Below are 18,618 nucleotides of genomic sequence, written 5' to 3'. Positions count from 1 at the left end.
AGAAAAAAACAAAGTAGACTTAGAGAGAACATACCTCAACATAATAAAGGCCATATATGAAAAATGCATAGAAAATCTACTCAGTGTGGAAAAATGAAGAGATTTTTCCCTAAGATCTGTAACAAGACAAGGATGTCCACTCTCACCATTTTCTCAACATAGGATTGGAAGTTGTAACCATAGCAAGCAGGCGATGGAAAGCCATCCAAGTCAGTAAGGAAGAAATAAAACTTTCACTATTTGTAGGTAAATAACATGATACTCTATATAGAAAGCCCAAGATTCCACCAAGAAAAACTATTCAAACTGATAAATAACTCAGTAAGTTTGCAATGACACAAAATCCATGTAGAGAAATCCATTGCAATTCTATGTACTAATAAAAAAGTAGGAGAAAGAAATTAAGAAAATAATCCCATTTATAATTGTATCAAAAATAAAATACCTAGGAACAAACAATTAAAATTCCTGTACTCTGAAAACTGTAAAACATTGATGAAAGACAACACAAATGCAAAGATATTCCATCCTCATGGGTAAGAATGTTGTTAAAATGTGCACACTACCAAAAGCAATCCACAAATTAAATGCAATCCCTATCAAAATACAAACAGCTTTGACAGAATTAGAATAATCTTAAAATTTTCAGGAAACCACAGAAAACCCCAATAGCCAAAGCAATCTTGAAAAAGAACAAAACTGGAGAGATCACAATCCCAGATATCAAGATATACCACAAAGCTGTAGCAATCAAAACAGCATGGTACAGACGCAAAAATAGACACATAGACCAATGGAAAAAAATAAATAGCCCAGAAATAAACCCATCATTATATGGTCAATTAATCTTTGATAAAGGAGACAAGAATATGTAATGGAAAAAAGACAGTCTCTTCAATAAATGGTGCTGGGAAACCTAGACAGCTACATGCAAAAGAATGAAGCTGGACAACTTTCTCTCACCACACACCCACAAAAAAAAATCAAAATAGACTACAGATCTATTTGTGAGACCTGAAACCATATAAATCCTAGGTGAGAGAACAAGCAGTAATTTCTCTGACATCACCTATAGCAGTATTTTTCTGTATAGGTCTCCAGAGGCAAGGGAAACAAACAAACAAAAAAAAAAAAAACTATTGAGATTACATCAAAATAAAAAGCTTCCACACAATAAGGGAAAACAATCAACAAACTAAAAGACAATGAATGGACGAAGCAGGAGGAGGTACTTGCAAATGAGGTATCTGAGAAAAGGTTAATATCCAAGAATAAAAAGAGGGGCTCCAAAGTGATCCAGTTGGTTAAGCATCTGAGTTTGGCTCAGGTCATGATCTCTGGGTCCTGGGATTGAGCCCCCCATCTGGCTCACAACTCAAGGGGGGAGTCTACTTGTGCCCCTGCCCCTCCCCCTGCTCATGCTTTCTAATAAATAAAATCTTAAAAAAGAAACAAAGTATATAAATAACCTATACAACTGAATAAAAAAAAATCTAATTAAAAATGAGAAGACATGAATAGGCATTTCTCCGAAGACATCCAGCTGGTCAACAGACACATGAAAAGAAGCTCACCATCACTCATCATCAGGGAAATACAAATCAAAACCACAATGAGATACCACCTCACACCTGTCAGAATGGCTAACATCCAAAACAGGAGAAAGTAGTGTTGGTGAAGATGTGGAAAAAAAAGAACCCTCCTGCACTGCTGGTGGGAATGAAAACTGGTGCAGTTACTATGGAAGACAGTGGTAATTCTAATTAAAAGTATAATTGCCATGTAATCCAGGAATTATGCTACTGACTGTATACCCAAAGAACACACAAACACACAAATTTGAAGGGCAATATGCACTCCTTTGTTTAATGCAACATTATTTGCAATAAGCAAACTGTGTAAGCTACCCAAGTATCCATCAACAGAATGGATAAAGAGGTGTACATTAATTAAAAAAAAAACAAAACCACGAACGTGGTACACACACACTGGATTATTACTCAGTCTTTAAAAAGGATAAAACAACTTGGATGGTGCTAAAGAGTATATAATGCTAAGCAAAGTAAGTCAGTCCGTCAGAGAAAGACAGATACCATAGGACTTTACTGATAGAGGGAGTTTTAGAAACAAAACAAATGAACAAAGTGAGGGAAAAAAGACAAAACAAGAAACAGACCCTTAACCCTAGAGAACAAACTCAGGGTTGCCAGAGCAGGAAAATGGGTGAAATAGGTGAAGGGATTAAAAATACACTTATTATGATTATTGCATAATGTATAGAATTGTTGAATCATTATACTATATATCTGAACTAATATAAAAATATCTTAACTATATTAGAATTAAAATTTTTAAAGACAAAAAAATTTTTTTGGCAGATTAGGGTGATAGTTTTCAAGGGTCCCTTTTATTTTTTTTAATATTTATTTTTCAGAGAGAGAGAATGTACACAAGCAGGGGTACCAACAGGCTCCCCACTGAGCAAGGAACCCAATGCAGGACTCGATCCCATGACTCCAGGATCATGGCCTGAGCCAAAGCCAGACCCTCAACCGACTGAGCCACTCAGGCACTCTGTAGCCTTTTTTACTTTTTTTTTAAATCTAGGATTATTGCGGTTATTCTTAATTCTACCACTATAAGATCTCTTAAAGTATTGTGATAAACGATAGCTGAAATAGTAAATTGAAGACTGAAGCAGATGAAATACCAGTATGACTTAATCATTAATAAATGCCAGCCACAGTTTTTGAAAGGAATTGCTACTCTTAACAAACTCTGCAAGAAATCCTTACTTTATGATTATGTGAATTAAACTTCAATGAATCCCAACATTGCATCCCCAATCCATAAGAGTAAATTAGTTCTAGTAATTTGACCATTAAAGCACTTACATATTAGCCTTTTTCTTAGCTTGTGTCCAATGTGTGGGCTTCCACTGTTAAAACAAGTATGCAAGCATATACTTACAAAAGCCAAAAGACTAAGACTTTCTTACAAGTATTTATAGTCATTATTCATTATCAGTAGACCAATGATTATGTAGAGATTCTGTGACTCTGCTTGCAAATCATGTACTACACGATTCTTAAGTCATCCACTGTCTAGCTATAGCAGTTTTATTTTTTAAAAAATTAACACTTATTCCCTAGAATGTAACACAGGAATAAAATAGAAGAAAAAGTCACACTTATGATGCAGGTGGCAAAATATCTGATATTTTCAAAATCATGAGAAAAGTCAGCAAGGGAGATGCTGAAATGATAAGACCAGGTTTTTCAAGTACTACTTGAAAGAAGTACTACCACTTAACTGCAAATACTCTGATTAAATTAAATGATTCATCTTTTAAGGCACTGTTTAAATCTGAATTCCCCTATTCACATGATGAGAAAAGGCTTCATGTATCACCAATTACAGTGACCTTGCTCACCAGTGATGAAGAATTGAATATAATGCAGTCTTAGCAATAGCCTGCATTATAATATGGACAGGATTAAACATGACAGAAAACTGATCATTTTCCAGATAGTTTAGGGCAGTCACAGAGTAATCAATCAGATTGTTGTACAATTGATGACACAGAGGTCAGACAGTCCATATAACTAGGTTCTTTTTCATCACACTATAGTTCACCCAGGTAATTCAGTCATTATGACAGCCAAAATTTGTGATTGATTAGGTGATTTTCAGTTCGGTTCTGAGACAGCCTACATCAACCCCAATGTTTACCATTCAGTATATTACTCTTCCATTTGAAATGAAACTGTCTCAGGATAAGTAATAATTTTTGAAGCCAAAGTACTTTAATAGCTACTGAGTGGAAATGCTGGCCGAAGTGTCTTCAATCTGATTAATCCTAGGACTGCTTTAATCCACTTCCACACGTGCTTTGGTTTCAAAATAATTAGACAATAATAGTGGGACAGAACTCCAGGAGTGCAACTAATTTTTCCAATTAATTGTGCAATGGTCAAAGGGAGAATCACATCTTTATGTTGATTGATAAAAGTCAAAATTAAGTGAAATTCAAGTAATCCATATCTTCAAAACAATGTTCAATTGTAACACAGTCTAGGGGTCTCTTGAGTTGTGAAGATTGCCTTAAGAAGATGCCACTTAAAAAGAATTTTAAAGGATTCATGTTAGCAGGATAAAACACAGTGGGAGTTTATTCCTAGCAGAGCAAATTTCAAGAGCATGTGTATACGGGCATGAAAGAGCATTCTGTATCCAGGGAACAGCACAGAGGTCAGCACGGTTGGAGCAAAGCAGGAGACATGGCCAGAGAGCTGCACACGGGTTCCAAAACAGAATTAAAAAGCTCAAAGTGCATCATTAAACTGTGCTGGTGATGAATTTTAAGCAAGAAAGAGAGGTGCTCAGAAATGCTTTTTAAAAATCACCCAAGGCAACATGCAGAGAGGATTGATTAAAGTGGATATGTCAGCAAATAGAAGGACTTGCAGAAAATCCAGCAGTCCAGTAAAGAAATAAGTCTTGAACTTGGGCAATGACTGGGATAGTCAGGAAGGTTCAGACAAGAGTTGTTTTAAAAAGTTGAATCATGAAACTAAACGATCACCTGAATATGGACAAGGTAAAGAGAAGATTCTAGAATGATACCTCCATTTCTGCCTCTGAGGGAAATACATGTTCAGTCTGAGAGATGAGAAACTTAAAAGTACCTGGGGAGTTTCCAGTAGGCAGCTGAGATGTAAGATCCTGAGAGGTAAGATCCTGGACAAATGAGTGAGCCAATTTACAAGCATACTCAAGTGGTAGGTGAACGCATACAGGTGAGTAAAGCGATCCCAGGAAAGTGTACTCGGAAAGAAAAATAGCCAGACCCTGCAGAATACAGATAAGATCACAGAATACCAAAATGGGGAAGTAAAAAGTGATCCAGATCTGTTTCATCGGATAACCTTTGACATAACTATAGTGGTAAGAGGTAATTAGTCATTTTGACAGCCAAACATTTCTGATAACTTAGACAATTACCAGTTCTACCTAGCAGGAATGATCCCAAGCAGCCAAGGGTGGAGAGAATTTCAAGTCAATAGAAGTAATCAGCGGTGGCAATGCCACCAGGAGACAGGTGTTACTGACACATGAAATGTTTGTTAGGTATTGTTGAATTTGGTAGTGGTGAGCAAAACAAACATCCCGATAATACATCAGGGACACTGGTTATGGGTTGAACTATGTCTCCCAAAAAGATATGTAGCAACTCTGATGTCCCATAGCTCAGAATAAGATCTTATTCAGAAACAGGATTGTTGCATATAGAATTGAGAACACTAGATCAGGATTAGCCCTATGGCTAGTGCCCTTATAAAGAAAGGGCCACATGAAGACATACCTAAGGAGGACACCACGAGAATGACAGAGACCAGGGTGACCCAGCTGTAAACCAACAAAGAGCAGGAATTGACAGACACCACCAGACGGAAGCTCGGGAGGAGAGCCAAGGAAGGTTCCTACCCGGAGTCTCAAAAGGAACATGGTCCTCCTATGATTGGTTTCAGACATCTAGCCTTACAGAACTATGACACAATGTGTTGTTTTAAGCCACCCCTCTGTGGTGCATTGTTACAGCCGCCTGAAAAAGGTTACAGCTCAAAGTTCAACCCTGAGGTAAGGGTACAGTTCTGAACTAGGATATACCCGATACACCTGATCAGTTCTCATATCATTGGAGATCTATGGTCTAAATTCAGCAAAAGGCCCGAGTTAATTCAAATTTAATTGAGAAATCATTCATCTTTGTATTTTTCATCACACGATGTCAATAAACAAGTTCACTGAATTTACACTTCAAAAATATATTCTCTTTGTCATTTGCCTTACTTAAATGTTGTTACACACGTAAGGTTAACTAGATAATTAAAGTCATTTCCTAGAAGATTAAGGTCAGAAAAAATAATTAACCTGAATCATCTAGGTGATAAATTTTTAAAAAAATAAAAAGGAAAGAATGGTGGTATTTTCTCTTGACCTGTGTATAAAAATGCTTTAATTTTCATGTGACTTTTAATGCACAGGCCCAGCTCCATTTGAAAAAATTAAAGTTTTCACAGAAGGAATATGCAAAGGTTCTATTTTTTCAAGATATCCTTTGAGTTCTAACACGTCTTTTCACATATTGTTTCCATTATCACTGTAGATCTCCTAGCAGCAAAGAATATTCTCATATTTTTTAAGCCCAGATTCCATATCTCAAAGTTCTTGGAATAACCTATGTGTTTTATGTTTGCATTCTTTCAGGAAAGGAAAATATAGATCTCAAGAAAGAAAAAAAATATATCCAGCACCTTAGGCAAAATGTAAGGAGAGAACACTCCAACAAAATCTAACTTGCACAATAAATCTGTTCTGTCAGATCCCTGACAGGCATGCTTATGTTGACCTCTTTTTGTTTGCAGAGGAAAGAAACCGGTGTTGATCAAAGGTTACAGTAAAATATAAAATAAATTGGGACATAAAGTAGCAACATGGACTCCCCGCCACACACACACCTCCCCAGGTCAAGACTCTTTATTTTTATTTCATTATGCTCAGAAATGCAAACTGCAGTGAATTTCCCTCTAATTTTCTTATGAATGAGATATGTTCCTTTCTTTACAAGTTTTGTGGAAGCTGAGAATGCTAATACAATAAATATTTCAATGCATAATTATAGTTCTGTTCATCTTCAAGTAAGCAAAATATTTTATTCTGATGAATAAACGCCTTAAGAAACTGACGTTCACTGTACCCAATAGCTTTGTATCACACTTATCTATTCAATCCATCAAAGTCTGACTCCTCATCTGAAAGTCATAGGACTTTTAAGTTTGTATGTATGTCTGTGAGCAGATGCATGCGCATCCTCTGTTCTGTGTTTAAGATGTTGGACATACCTAAACTTTTTATTACTGCCTTCTTAATGAAACACATTGGAGTCCCAAATCTCTTTTAATCCTCTTAAAGTGATAAAAATGTAGCTATATATAAATAGATCTGGATTTCACGAAGCACTCCTATAAAAATATAAAATACCTAGCACAGTAGCAAGAAAATGAAGACCAGAAAAGAGGAATGGGGATCAGAAGTAACAATTATTTTGCACCTATGACATTTCTAATATTCTCTCAGGGAAGGCCTCATTACTATCACTTTTTTTTTTTTTTCAAACATAAAGTTGTAACAAACGAAATAAAATTGATAATGAAAAAGGTACCCTAAGCCTAAAATGTGGGACTCGTGGCTAAGGAAACACTGCGGCTCAATGGTGTGGGTATATGTGGGTGTCAGCCCTGCAGAGAGCCAGCCTGCCCAGCAGCTTCTCCCTTAAAGCTATGCAGCTGGGCAGCCAGGAACAGAGGCGACCATTACCAAAATGGCCACGTGAGCCTGATGCTGGATGCTACAGTGATACAGAGACTCAGACAGACATAATAAAATGCAAATTATACATTCTCTGTAACAGACATAGATAAAGATAAAGGCATCTGGGAGAAGAGAGTACAACTTTGAGTTGGGAGGCTCAGTTCAATGTCTGCCTTCATGGGGCGCCTGGGTGGCTCAGTTGTTAAGCGTCTGCCTTCAGCTCAGGTCACGATCCCAGGGTCCTGGGATCAAGTCCTGCATCTGGCTCCTTGCCCAGCGGGAAGCCTGCTTCTCCCTTTCCCACTCTCCCTGCTTGTGTTCCCTCTCTTGATGTGTCTTTCTCTGTCAAATAAATAAATAAAATATTAAAAAAAAAAAAAAGAATCTGCCTTCAGCTCAGGTCATGATTCCAGAGTCCTGGGATGGAGCCCCCAGTCATACTCCCTGCTCAGCGGGGAGTAGGCTTCTCCCTCTCCCTATGTGTGCATGCTCGCTTGCTCTCTTTCTTTCTCAATTCTTAAAAAAAAAAAAAAAACCAACAACAACAACAAAAAACTTAAAAAAAGAAATGCTGTGAGTTAACTAAACTTATCATGGTGATCATATTGCAATATACACATACATCAAATTATGATGGTGCACATGTTAAATACAATGCTGTATATCAAATAAGATTTTAATAAAACTGGACAAAAAAATGCTCTGGGGAAGAGGTAACCTTTTAGCTGACTTTGAAGGATATACAGGATTTAAAAATACATCAATGAAGATAAAGGAGCATCATAGGCAAAGGGAATATGGGAAAGTGAGGATTATAAAAGTATCTACTTTACAATAAATGAGAGTATCAAACAAGATGCTTTCTGTGCAACTACCTCCCAAAATCTAATTTAATTATTGTGATTAATAGTCAGCTGAAATGATTAAGTGGACCCACTGAGCTCAAAGACTTGGTAATTCCATTAATTTTCCAGTTTGTTCCCAGTACCTTCAAAGCCCTGGTTAGATGAAGCCCTACTTGAGGGAAACCACAAAACTTTGTTGAGAGATATAAATTACTTCCAAGAACTTGAATAAATGCTGCTAAATTATAGTAATTTTCATACTGATTTATAAATCTAATGCAATCCCAATACATATTTTTTAATTGACAAAATGTTCCAAAATTTATCTGAAAAAATAACAGGCAAGGACTGGAGTGTCTGGGTGGCTCAGATGGTTAAGCACTGCCTTCAGCTCAGGTCATGCTCTCTGGGTCCTGGGATCGAGCCCCACATTGGGTTCCATGCTCAGAGGGGAGGAGTCTGCTTCTCTCTCTCTCCCTCTCCCCCAACTTGTGTTTGCGCTCTCTCTCTCCCTCTGAAGTGAATAAAAGCTCTTAAAAAAGGGCAACAATTTAAATTTTTGAAAAAAGTTTAGAACTGCTGTCTTACATATTAAAACAGGTTACAATTCTCCAACAGTTAGTGGAGTCAAGAATAATAAGGTTCTATAGCAGGGACATTAAAAAATACTTAACTGAACAGAATAAAAATAAGACAAATAGAGATAAGTAATCTGCACTTAGTGAATGTAACAAGTCAAATAATTTGGGAAGGAAATGTACTTACAAGTTGTGTTACATCAACAGAGTTCCCACCACATGTATCAACTCCAGAAAAGACATTTGTGGTTTGCAGCTGATCAAAAGGAAAATCTATTAGAGGCTTAACTGAAATAACCAAGTTCTGGCTCGAGAGCAGAAAGAGCTCCCAATCCAGCTTCTGAGCATAGGTCACCACCAGACAGCCTGGAACATCTCAGACCAGGATATGGGCATGTATTCTGCAAGCACAAGCCCAGTAATAACTCAAGATGGTAGAGAAAAAAAGCCCCAAGAGAAAACAACAGATACAGAATTTTAAAGAAAAATAAAGACCGTAGATATTGCTGACAACAACTATAGCAAACAAGATGCCAATAATATTTGCTTGCTAGGGATCATACAGCCAGCTCTCAGATAAGCCTGGCTACCCACAAGGACTACGCTGAGAAATAATGAGAATGACTCAAAAATATTTTATGGTGCTTTTATGTTCTCCAGTTTTTCCCCTTCCCTGCCCCAACCCCAAACTGTAAGTTCCCTCAGGGACGGGTACCTTGCTGATTTATTCTTGCATCTCCACTTCAGGAGAGAATCTGATGCATGGCTGGATTAATCAATATTTAATGAACACATGAAACTTAAAGTTTATGAGACCCCTTAACACTTTTTTTAAATATTCCCCCAAAATCTTTATCATTTTACTTTTTAAATATGAAGACTTTCTTTTTTTGCTCTCACAGCTGCGCACCTCCCATAGAGTACACAGGTGATGGCTGACAGAAGAGGCTAATGCAGAGGAATCACCATGTTTTGTGATTTAAGCCAATAAATAGCAATACCGTGAAAAAAGTCATGCAACAGGTTTCCAAGAGAAATATCATGACTTTATCAAGACAAATATTAGACCAATCTATGTTTTCTCTTATTTGACTATTTAAAAAGAATAGAGTATATATGTGTGTATATATATACTACATATATATAGTATGTGTGTATATGTGTATATATATTGTATGAGTGTGTGTATATAAATTCATACACATTTCCTCCTCTAGGTTTTAGTGGCTAACAAATCTAAGCTATTTCAAGTTACTCGTACAAAAATTATACTGCAAATGTTTGAAGTAAAAAATACTAAGCTTATCTTCAATAAAACAGAAGTCTTTAAGAACCAAGAGACAGGGGCGACTGGGTGGCTCGGTGGGTTAAAGCCTCTGCCTTCAGCTCAGGTCATGATCTCAGGGTCCTGGGATCAAACCCCACATTGGGCTCTCTGCTCCGCAGGGAGCCTGCTTCCCTTCCTCTCTCTCTGCCTGCCTCTCTGCCTGCTTGTGATCTCTGTCTGTCAAATAAATAAATAAAATCTTTAAAAAAAAAAAAAAAGAGAGAGACAACCAGTTTTCTCAAATTCTGTTCACATTAATGCTCCCAAAAGATAAGAGTTTTTTTAACATGAGTCTTTAGTGAAAAGAATAAATTTCAAAAACACTAGTTTTCCTCTGAAGCAGCAGCAGAGAAAACTAGTAATATTTAATAATTGCCATGGAAAGCTGTAGCTTCACAGTGCAACTTGAGCAACCCCTGTTCCCTTTCTCTGTGATTCCAGAACCGTGTCTCCCTTCACTTGATTTATTCACTACCATATCAAAGGCCTATGATAATTCTTACTCCTCCAGAGCTCTGAGAGAACAGTAGAAACATTATACTTCAAAGAGCCCTGCTGGAGAACCACAGAGCCACCACAGCAGTCAGATCTCTATTTTCCTTTTAGGGTGACGATAAGAGAGTGAGATTATAATAATAGCTATCCATTCCAAAGTGCCTACCACGTATCAGATACTGCTCGTACTCTCTCTATATATATAGTTCGTATATGTACACACACACACGCACGTGCATTTGTACAGTTTATGTATACACCCACACACATATGCAAGTGTGTATCCCACTTAATCCTCAAAACAACCCTACAAGACTGATGTCATTATTGTCTTCATTTTATGGATAAGGATACTGAAGTACATGGAATTAAGGTCACTGAGTTAATTACTGTCTGTGACTAGGACACAGTTACTATGATTCCAGACCTGACATTATTAACACAAGGCTCTGCTGCCTCACTGGGGCAGGCATTCAACAATCCAGCCTTTCAGACCAAAGCAAAAAGATTCTTTTCCTCTGTCCTTCTGTATGCACATTTTGATCCAGGAATGGAGGCATTCCTATTTTTAATTGGTTAAGTGGCTGAGGATTATCTCGGCCATCGAAATGATATTCCCCATGTGGTTGTATTGAATAAACTTATTAACAGTGAAGTTTTCTCAGGTAAACTTGAGCTTTCCCAAAATAGCTGATCTCCATGAAAGACCACCTTTAATTGGTTTAAGTCACAGCAGATACAACTAAGATATTTAAAGTGTCCCATTACAATCCAAGAGATGAAGTCCTTTTGACCACAGCTTTCTCTCTTCATCGGCTCTTGTTCAACCCCATTAGTAACTGGAGGATTTCCATATCAAGCTCAGGGCCTGGTCCAAACAGGATCATTCCTATATCCTTTCCTTTCACAAAATACAAAGTTGGCTCCTGTTTTAATAGCTAGGCTTATTGCATCTACACCACAGTTCACCAGCCAGTAATTTCCATAGGTATTTTAAAGACACTACTACTTTTTAATAACAAATCAAAGTAGAGGGGGTGCCTGGGTGGCTCAGTGGGTTAAGGCTCTGCCTTCGACTTGGGTCGTGATCCCAGGGTCCTGGGATCGAGCCCCGCATCGGGCTCTCTGCTTACCGGGAAGCCTGTTTCCTCCTCTCTCTCCACCTGCCTCTCTGCCTAGTTGTGATCTCTGTCAAATAAATAAATTTAATAAAAAAAAATTTTTAATCAAAGTAGACAACCTGCATGTGCTTTATACCTTTATACACTTCATACCTTTTTTACTCCCATCTTCTGCCTCTATATGCCTACTGAATTCCTACTATGTGCCAGACATTGTATTAGGTACAGTTGTAAGGAATATAGAAGGAAACAAAATTCCTTAACCTTCTGAAGTGTACATTCTATGGGGGGAGACAGAAAACAATCAAGAACATAAATATGTAAACATCTCATTTCAGATACCCTTAAGTGCTATAGAGAAACAGTGTGATGTGACAGGAAATGAGCAACAATGACTGAGGAGGTAAGGTGGGACATGGGTGGTAGAGAACAGATGGGGCCAGGCTTATGCAGAAGATTCCTCTTGGTTGAGATCTGAAGGGTGAAATGGAGTCAGCCATTGGAGGAGCTGGGAAACAGCATTCCAAGCATTCTCCTCATTTATTCCTCCACCTGACCCAACGAAATAAACATTTTAGAAGAAGGGACACATTTCACAGTTAAGAACACTAAACCTTCAAGACATTAAAAGGTTTACCCAAAGCCACCCACCAATCAATGTACCTACCAAAGATGGGGCAGGAACTATGACTCAGAGCAACCAGTGCTCTCTTTCTCATCAATTTCCAATAATAAACTATCTGCCTACAATAAGACTGTGTGGTTTTCCAATTTTCAAGAAAATGGGTGAATAACTCAGAAGCTTATTTTATACCTTGGATAACTATATTCAAAAAGTGAATCATCCGTGTGCTCGCTTCGGCAGCACATATACAAAAGTTGAATCATCCTATAAATAATTTGTAGGGACTTATCTTTGGACAACCATTAAAAAACAGTAAGCTAAAACCATAATTTTTGGCTTTAAAATGTCAGATTTCTGCTATCCTATTAACTCTATTTGCTTTATATTAATGACTGTTAAACTGTGGTTTAACAAGAAACAACATGCACTTTAAATACTTAAGCAGTTGTGGCTATTATATATAATATTAGGGAAATGCACTATAAAGTACTTAAATATATAAATATTGTATTTATAAATACAATTTATTTCATAAAAGGTTCAGTTTAAGGGATTTAAAAAAAGAGAGCCAAAATAAAAAATTGCTAGCATACTAGGTATAACAACTTTCAATCCACTGGTGAATGAAGTACATGTTTTTTGAGAACCCTCAAATTATATCTTCAAATACTTGAACAACCAGAATCCAGATTTTCAAAAATTTATAAACTGCTATTTATCCTTCACCTGCCACTCCCTCCTACACACAAATACACCAAAGACACACATACCTACTAGCTTTCTTCTTACAGTCTAAACCATCTTTCTATCCTCAAAAAAGGGTAAAGAGAGAATAGGGTTGTTCCATCACTTCTGTGATGTTACAAGAATGAGAAATGTCGAAAATAGCTAGAAGTGCTCAACACATAATACAAAACTGATAAAAGTGTTTCCTTTGTGCTTGGGTAAGAGAAAGGGGGAACATAAGTATAGAGGCATTCTTGAGGACAAAGGGGCCCTTAACATCCACCCAAGGAAGGCACTTGGGCCTGAAGAGAATCTCATTCAGCTTCTGTCTGCTATCTGAATTTAGATTTTGATCAGAATATACTAGGGGAGTTCTATTATTCTCTAAGTACCCCCAAGTCATTCTCTTCTCCATCCACTTGATTCTAAGGACTTTAAAGTTCCACATTTCAGTAGCTGCCATTTTAGTTAGTTCAAGAGAGCAAAGGGGTACTGAAATAAGGTACTTTCAGTACAATCTCGCATCAAAGAAGGTTCTATGTGGGGAATTTTAGAGGTTTAGCACTTAACTCTCCCCAAACTAGTTGAAAGTTTTCTGCCAGCCCATTCACTACTCTGGGAAAATCCAACCACCCCCAGGCATAAACTAGAGAAGATCAATTTCCAATATATAGATAACACATCCTTGGTCTGAGGTTTGAGAAGAATCAGTGCCATCCATGGAATGTGCTTAGACTATGTGTTAAAAGAAATCTGGATTTAAATCTTTTTTGTGACACTCATACCTATGTAAACTTGGGAAAAAAATTTTTCCTTTGACTTTTAATTTCCTCATTTGTGAACATTCAGCTGTACCCCAACCTTGCTGAGTTACTTCTTTTTTTTTTTTTTTTTTTGCTTGCTGAGTTACTTCTATGATGAAATGTTGTAACGTATAAAATGTTTAGCAAAGTTTTAGCAACGTCAGTATTGGTCTTAAATATCTCAGCTGTCAGAAAGTGACTCTGTTTTCCTTTTCACTGGAGAGAAAGGAGTTAATGTACCTGGTTTAAGATCAATGAACTGTGTTTACTATCAGAAGTCTCTGGGGAAGAAAAAAAAAGAAAGCAGATGATCTGATCTAATATCTTTGTCAGGAGGATAACTGGCCCTTAAAGGAAATACGGGAATGAGTTTAGCCAAAAGGAAGAATCTTATCTAGTGGATGTTCTTATCAGGATGTCCATAATTATGAACTGCTTGTTGAAAGTAAACCCAGCATTAACAGATTCATGAGAAATGTCTCCCTGGCTTAAGTCACATAGGTTAGGGTCCTAGAGGATCCTTAGGACCCAATGTCCCATTTCCTATCAACACATCCCTGAACTTTTGAAAATATGCTCCATCGAGGCAGAGCTAGGATTAGGTAAAACTCTAATAGGCATATTAACTGGATTTTCATCTACATTTGACTTTAGTTTATGGACTGTAATACAGATCCATCAAGGACAGTTAGCCATTTTCAGTGTTTACAGATATTCTGAACATTACCTGGTACAGATGTTGAAAAGAAGATGTAAGTTGCCCAGCAATCTTTATTTTTAGAAATGTTTTGTTTTCCTTTTTTTGTTTTTAGAAAATTTTCAACAGGTAAAAGTCAATGATCTAATTTATAAAAATATTTTGGAAATTGTGTTTGTTGGACAAAAATATCCATGGAGGGGCACCTGGGTGGCTCAGTGGGCTGGGCCTCTGCCTTTGGCTCTGGTCATGATCCTAGAGTCCTGGGATCAAGCCCTGCATTGGGCTCTCCGCTCAGCAGGGAGCCTGCTTCCTACCCTCTCTCTCTATCTCTCTCTCTGCCTGCCACTCTGCCTACTTGCGATCCCTCTGTCAAATAAATAAATAAATAAAATATCCATGGATTTCCATGCATTAATTGTGACAGTTTCCTAAGATACCAGAGACCTAAAACCTGTCAATCTACGGAAAATTTACCTTAACATTTATCTCCATTTTCCAATTGAAACCAAAAGACAAAATCCCTGTCCCAATTTTCTTACATCATAAAAATCCTTTGAGTCTCCTGATGACAGAATATGATTTTTAACATGTCAGTGAGCACTAGTACAAGAACAAATAATGTGAGCCAGAGAATGAATAACTGAAAGTACTACAAGAAGTACACTTCTTTCTATGGAGTTTTCTTACATATATTATTTAATTCTCCAAGTATGTCATAAGACAGGTATAATTATTTTATTTTGCAGAAGAGTAAATTAGGCTCAATGGGAATACCCGAATAATCCCAAATCTTAAAGAATATGGAAAAGAAACCAAAATTATATCAATTGAATAAAATCCAAAAAAAGGACTTTTGAATGGTCAGGAACTGTGAAAGGTCTGAGATTTTACCCTCCTTACACCCTAAGGTGTTAGCGTGCCATAGTCCGGTGGCTATTGATAGAAGACTCCTGGGTCAAAGTCAAACCAGCTTATCACTGCCCATAGCAGCGGCCAGAATGTCAGCATTTGCATGGTTTCCCCAAATTCCAACAGAGCAGTAATAAGGGGCTCAGGTGACACGTGCACACATGGTAGGTTGTATTCACAACACTGAGGTTAGTGAACCCTTCACAACAGGCAAAGACAATGCTTATTTTTGTTTTGCTCCAGGGGGAGACACTGTCTCTCTCTCCCAAAGCGGCTGACTATACAAATATTAAAAGATAGTCTAAAACAAAGGCGTCAGCGCCTCTCGAGGCCTGAAGAAATGTGAGAGACCCATGGAGAATTGTTTCCCAAAGATATATCAATTGTTTCACAGTCCCTTTCTATTTGCTGATAGTAATTAAATGTTAAATGTAATGATAAGCAAACACAGGTGGCAACACAAATGGCAGGGGTTTTGAACCATTCTGCAGCTCTTTAGGCCTCCACATGCAACTGATAAACAGGCAACCCTCTTCCACCCTGGGATTTATGGAGTGTTTAAAATGTAGTTAATAATTGTATGAAAAGATGAAGAGTAATCTGAGAACTTTTCTTGGGAGAATGTTCACGGAAATTGATCATAAGATACAAGGATACAAGCTAAATTAAAATATCAACTTTTACATGCCATGACATTAGCATCTTTCTCATGCCCCCATTTGCCTTCCCTTTGTAAACCAGAGTACTAAAACAAATTTTAGGGCACCTGGGTGGCTCAGTGGGTTAAACCTCTGCCTTCGGCTCAGGTCATGACCTCAGGGTCCTGGGATCAAGGCCTCCATCAGGTGCTCTGCTCAGGGAGGAGCCTGCTTCCCCCTCTCTCTGCCTGCCTCTCTGCCTACTTATGACCTCTCTCTCTCTGTCAAATAAATAAATAAAATGTTTAAAAAAAAAAAAAAAAAACAGTTTTAAATGACTGAATTTTCCGGCTAAAAACAACTATGATTTCTTTTTACTAGGATGACTGTCTCTAAAGCATCACACGGAGAGACTGTCTCAACTTGCTGTACTACTTCTCTATCAGAAGAAATTCTCATTCAGTTTGAATGAAACAACCTTGACTTAGCCATAATTAATCTCTATATTTGATATGTTCCTTTTACATTCTATGAGCAAGTAACAAAAGAACTCTAATTGACTAAAATTATAAATGCAATGCTGATATAAAATATCCATTAGCAGATATGTGGCCTATTTATAATTCTGCTAAAGCTGCCAACATTACCCTGATTCTTATTATCAAATGACCAGATTAGTAGAGGACTTTTTACAGCTCATGGTACATTAAATGGCTATGATTAGAAGAAAAAAAAAAAATTTAAACCCATCTCCTAGTTGGATTGTTTTACAGACTCTGGCCCTACTGGTATATGGTGGTTTTTCTATTGTTAGTTTAAATCCTTATAGATATATTTGTTAATAATTCCAGAAAACACACAATTTTAAAGCTCTGTTCATTAACTCAGATTTTTTTTTTTAAAAAAGCTCAATGAAATCTTACAGCATAAGAGTCTTTTTACCTAAAGTGGAAGAGCTTTAGTGGGTGACCAGGAGAACTAGACGTTGGTACCTTACTTTTCTTAGCCTCAGATTTCTTCAAGTGCCATGATATCCAGAGGTTCATCTCACTGAATTATGATATTTGATAACTAAAGGTCTCATTTAAAGGCACCTTCTCCCTGCATACTCAGTCACTAGCAGGTCCATAAAAGAACAAGAGGCATGTTGATTTTAAAAGTGGGACACTCTGAGTAAAAGTCAAGAGAAAGCCGATACATGGCAGAGGCCTTCTTTTCTTTCCATCAATTACCTGTGTAGATCAATCTGCAGGAATACACTCTCAAGACCTCAGTACTCAGACACCATGGAAAATGTAGAAACCGGTTTTTCCATGAAAGGAATACACCCTCTATGAATGAATATACCCTCTAACAGAAGTTCCCACAGTTAGTAGGGATGAGTAGACGTAACTACAGAAGAGGAAAAATAGGTAATACAACCAGGGTCAACAGACAACACCATGCAAATTCTCAGCTGGAAACCACCATAGCTGCACAGATAAAGCAATGGAGAAACGGACCAAGCAGGCAGAGTAGCTGTTTCAGGGAGCTAAAAGAACATGTGCTAGGATTTCTATTTGTGAGAAAACCCTGAGGCATATAACTACATAAAGATTTGGGATCAAAGTGTGCATAAAGCCAATGCATTCTCAGCACAGATGTAACCTATGCATTCTCTTTTCCTCTGCGTGGTTTCTTCAGTTATTGGTTTTTAACTGAAAGTTATTTACATAAATTGGGAACATGATGTCTTACCCTGTATTTTTAATTGTTTCAGAAAAACCAAATATTTTTTAGCATTGTCTGTGTCAGGCCCTCTTATGAGCACTTTAAATATATTCTCTCATTTGTGCCTCACAGGAGGGCTAAGATATAAATACCACCACAGTCACCACCAACTTGACGGATAAAGAAATTAAGACAAAGGATATCTAGTAATTTTCCCCAAATCATACAGTTAGTGGACAGTCTTGACTGGGATTCAAACCCAACCAGGCTGGCTGCAAAATCCATTATTTAATCACTGAAGGTGCTCCCCATTTAGGGAGTCTTTACAAATAAGAACATATCACATGTCAGGAGCTCATGAAATGGATTACTGTAGAAAGTTTCTTAGCATGTGCACAGCCCAACATGTTATAGAGCTATAAATACACACTCATATGTGTACCTGTATGTGAATTTATTTCACTCTTATCTTTCCAAATATGAAGAAGCCAGTTTCTAAGAGCAACAGATGGAATTCACTTAGGCATTGCAAATACTTCATAAAGAAGCAAAAGCTTTAAAAAATTCTTCTTCCAGTATGTAAATATCAAGTATTTTTTCTTTACAAACTTTTTAATACACCAAAGATGTATTGCTGTTCCCCAGACACACACATTTGTACATACATATATCCTGCACCTGGTACACTAGAATAATGTCAACTGTGTTTACTTCAATAATTACCTTCAAACAAACACATGTAGTGATTTTATCTGAATGTCAGCTCC

The sequence above is a fragment of the Neovison vison genome, chromosome 10, assembly GCF_020171115.1.
Source record: "Neovison vison isolate M4711 chromosome 10, ASM_NN_V1, whole genome shotgun sequence".
NCBI classification, from domain to species: domain Eukaryota; kingdom Metazoa; phylum Chordata; class Mammalia; order Carnivora; family Mustelidae; genus Neogale; species Neogale vison.
This window is presented reverse-complemented; position numbering follows the sequence as displayed.